This window comes from Seriola dumerili, unplaced genomic scaffold (genome assembly GCF_002260705.1).
Source record: "Seriola dumerili isolate Sdu_G_001 unplaced genomic scaffold, Sdu_1.0 BDQW01000200.1, whole genome shotgun sequence".
In the NCBI taxonomy this organism is placed as follows: domain Eukaryota; kingdom Metazoa; phylum Chordata; class Actinopteri; order Carangiformes; family Carangidae; genus Seriola; species Seriola dumerili.
In genome coordinates, this window is record NW_019174455.1 from 1,442,285 (window position 1) to 1,447,191 (window position 4,907).

A 4,907-nucleotide genomic window follows, 5' to 3' on the forward strand; every position below is an offset into this window, starting at 1 on the left:
CGCGCTGTCTGTCTGTATTGCTTTGTTGCTCTGCTTTCATACACAATGACTGAATATAATTATAATTATATTATTATTGTTATTATTATTACAATAACCTGAGAGTGACAGAGTTTATATTTACTTATGTAAGATATTATTTATCTCAGTTTAGAAGCACTGACAGTATGATCTATGTTTTCAGAAGCACAACTTTAGTAAGATTTGAAATAAGACACCAACAATCCAGAGCTTTCATTTTCTATCTAGAAAAATGTACTAGATGTTAAAACATACAGTATATGGAGACACAAATATTACACAACATGTAATAAGATTTTTGGAATGTTGCTGCAGGGATTGTCTCACATTCTTGAGGTCGTACACTGATGTTGGGTGATAAGGTCTGGCTCATGTCGGTGTTCCAGTTCATCCTGAAGGTGGCACAGTCCATTTCTTATGGAGGAATTTGTCAAAACTTTTGACAATGTCAGTCACTGCTGTCATGAGTGTGAAGATGCCCAGAGACCAATGGGAAGTGTGGGTGGGCTAACGGTCTTACAACATTCATTTAACTAATCAAAAGAAACACAATACTTTCATTCAGGAGAGACTCATAAGAGGAACAAGAGAAATTTAAGTAAAATTAAATTTATTGTGAACAGAAGGAATAGACTTTGGTGCTTAGACCCCAACAGGAAGTGGATCACCATGGAAACGATCCGTAGGTTTAAGGTCCTTCCAATTAGAGGAATCTTCTCCCGGAGACGAGACACTGGTTGTGGTGATGATGGTGATGAGGAGTGGAGCTCGAGGATGGAACGTCTTCATGAGAGGGAAACCTCTGATTGGATGGTTTGATTAGAGATGGTCAGGCTCAACAGTAGAGGTGGTGTAGGGTGATGCTGAATGACATCAAAGAGTTTGATAGCTTACAGGTGATTGGCTGAAGGACACCATGTCAGGTTGTGATTGGATGAAGATGAGAATGAGCGGGTGGAGCTTAGAGAGAGCGGGAAACGGTGCTTGTGACGTAGAAGGCAGGTGCAAAGAGACGTGGGGCTTTCAGACAAGACAGGATCTGTTGCAGAGGTCAGAGCAAACATAGGCAGAGTTTTTCAAAGTTGTGGTTGGACACATCACTTTGAAGCTGGAAGCTCTCGCTGTGTTTAGTCTGTTGTTGCCAGCAACAAAGATGTATCTTTCCAGTGCTAAGAAACAAGTGTTAGCACTAGCCCCTCTAACAAGAAGAAGGAGGGGAGCAGCAAGGAAGAGGCTGGGGAAGGAGCTCCGTTTCCACAGCGACCGGTTTCAGGTCTACTTTCTGTGTATTTTCCGTGCCTGGTTGGATGCCTCGTTTCTATTGGCCTCGTGCGTGTTCGTCATAGCGCACAGTGGTCAAAGTTAAACTAAACTGAACTTTGACAGTAGTGCGGTGCAAGCCATTGGAAATAATGGGTTTCAGTCTAGAAGCCACAACAGTCTTCCTGACTGAACTTTCGCCAAGCCTCATGAGCAACAGAATGATAACGCTTGCAAATCTATGTGAAACTCTGGCAGGTCTATGTGAGAGCAGTGCTCATAAATACTTGTGTGAAACAGGCTACTGGTTCTAGTCCACTCCTTGTCTTTCTTGCATCTCATTTCCTTGCCTTCTATAGTCTCCCAGATAAGTACATATATATACCTACTCCCAGATAACCCATCATTATGTTTTCACAGACATTTGTTAATTGAAAGCAGGTCGAGCCCAAACAATGACAAACAGCCTCAGACCACAGGAAGTGGACGGTGATGTCCACATAGTCTTGGCCATGTATTGTACAACACAAGAGATTAATGAGTCTCACAACACAGTGAGTACAGAAGACACAGAGTTGCAAAGGTGTGTCTGCTGTATGTAGGTGGCCCAGGGTGGGTGCTGTGTGTGGGGTGGGTGATGTAATATTGAGACAGAGAATTAAGAATCATATCAGTGGGATGATGGCTGCTCTCTGACACAGAACCAGTACAGTGTCAAACAGTCACTAAGCTGGTGAGTCAGTCTTGTTGTTTTGTCGGCCAATATATCCAGGCAACCAGCCTGGATAACCAGCCAGGCTGCCAGTGAGTCAGGAGGAGAACCTTCCAAAATACAGCCAGGCAAAGACAGAGCCAGCGCCAGACACACATCCCCTCCACTATATCTGGCTAATACCAGTCAGTCAGCCACCAAATCAGCTCATATAGCCCATCAGCTGGCCACCACAGCTCCCTGTGTTCAGCCAGAGCGTCTGCAGGCCAGGGTTTCAAGCAACAGGCAAGATTGTAGCTGTGACAGCCAAGCACCCAGCTCGCCAAACGTCTTGGCCAAGTCTAGATTAGGGTGCTCAGATTCTTGGCTTTATTTTAGCATCGACACCAGTTCACTGGGGTTTGTCTTCGCTTTAGAAAAAGGTTGAATTTGAGATGAAAACCTCACAACAAGGTCTGAGGTGTCGAGCTCTCAGAAGAGCTCCCTTATAGTGAGACTAGAAAGTATTTTAGTTTCTTTTTTTCGTTAGAATTGAAGTATTGTTTGTTTAACAGTCGGCCCTCAGGCCTCACAACTCCTCATGTGGCTGTGTCAGTTGATCAGGAAGGGGATCACAGTAATCTCCTCGTTATGGATGAATGAACTGAATATTCATTGCCATTCAAAACAGAAAACAGCCAGATGCAGGTATATAGAAATGAAATGAAAAACAAATGTTACCATGGTAACAGTCAATGATACCTGCGCTGACTAGAACCCAACAACAAAAAACAGGAAGCCATTTTTTTCCAAATCATATTTTTCTTTGTATTGTTTCACTCTTCAAGTAAACATCCTTGTCACTGTTGAATTCTTCCAAAAGACCAACACATTCAGCTACTGAGCTGACCGGTGAGCCATTTTTTTTTAATATTGAAAAAGGTCTTAATTTACCCAGAATTCATTGTACAACAAGTCAAGAACTAAACTGCTCTGTGCAACAGATGAATTTAGGCTACACTTAAAAAGAGCAAGTTAACTTTAGTTGCCGTTTTGGAACAACTTCATAAAACAAAGTAAAGACACAAAATTTGAGGTAAACTTAACAGGTGGATATAAAGTCAACATAACTTGAAACTAATATTTGTATTTACTTAGTTTTTTCAAGGCAATCGTTTTCCTAGATGTTTTTAAGTAAGATCACATTTGACAGTCTATCTGAAGTCTGACTATTTGTATAAGACATAATCAAAGTCTATCTTTGTGCACCAGCTGCTGGTTTGTTCAGAGGTCACAACATTTGTTCACAGGAACCTTTAAACCTCACAGATATTTATACATGATATATCTTGTTTGTTCAGTCTGAACACTTCAATTTTTGTACCAAGTAAATAAAAGCTGCAGTATAAATATGTAGCTTCATATTTATCATACAGAGTGGTATCGATCTTCACATGTACAAGACAGTGCATACACGTATTTCCCAACATGTCAGACTCTTCCTGTCGGGCTTTATGGTGTTTACTGGACATCTGTGTTGCACATCAGTGCAACACAGGATTGCAGCTCTTCTGTCATTGTGGTGACTCCAATATGTGACATTCAGCTTGGAACAATGAGGCCATAACTGTAGAACACTGCCTTGTTAGTCCTGAAAGAAGCAACGTGACTAAAATCTACAGTAAAGAAAACCCTAATGGAGCACAAAACCTCAGAGCTGAGAAACATTTGCCTTCTTTTTTCTTCTTTTTCATCATTGTCTAATACACCGTTCTCCTCTCTGCCACATCCACAGCAAGTATTAAAGATATTAAAGCCACTGGTTATATATTCATCATTTCTAACCACATTGTCTCTCACAGCTCTCTGTTTATGAGGCAGCAGCAGAAAATGAAAAAATCTGCACAGCGCTGGAGCTCAGCCCTCGACTGTTTATCAGGGAAAAAGCAGGAAACAAAAAGAGAAAACAATTGTGAAGCTTCCATCACTCGCTTCTCTTCTCGATTGGAGGGGATGGGAGTGGGGGGGGGGGGGGGGTCCTCGTGTTTTTCCTATTTAACGTTTCCGTTTTATCTTTTCTGCTTTTATGCCTTGCGCTGCGGAGAGAGGCGACGAGGCGTTGCGGGTATGTAATGGGTTTTTCGTTTTGAGGAGGCTGAGGAGTTTATCATCGGGGAGTAGTCAGGTTTTTAGGCCCTTAACCTCTCTCCACATGTCTGTAATTTAGCATTGTTCAGAACCCAAGGGCCAGTGTCTTAAATGCCCAGGAGGCTCCTGTGTCAACGTTGATTATGTGTGTGGTAGGAAGACGACTGCGAGGACTTTGCTTGGAGTTGTTTGAGTAGGATGAAATCTCTCTGGAGGCTGCTTTGAATGCAGAACTGTGTGTCTGTGTTTATATGTGTGTGTGTATGCATACTTTACATATCTTGTTTTATGGGTGTAAAATAAAGGAAAAAGCCACTGAGAACACAGCATTCATTTTGCATACCAACATAACAACTTCAAAATAGTCATGTTGACCACTGAGGAAAATTCCTGTGTGATCAGAAGAGCGCGCTGCGGCAGACAGGCAACGTGAGCCCAGCCCTGGACTCATCTGCACAGATAAGCTCCACTGAGTGAGTTAATTAGTCAGTCATGCGTACAGTTGTGTCATGTGAGTGTGGAATTTCATCCTGGTTTCTGTTATGTGGAGGGAGTAAACAAATAATCAAAAGGATGTGTCAACATCTTATAATAAGAAGATAATCCACAGAGAAACTCCTCAACCTCCTCACATGGGAGAGGCAGTATCTGTCACATCAGAGAGAACCTGTTCATATTACACATATGTCAGTCAAACTGCTGCATTCTTTCATGTTACATGTTCGTTTGAACATATAGCATTGGAGAAGCGCATTTTAAATACAGATAATATAGACAGAGGGTGATT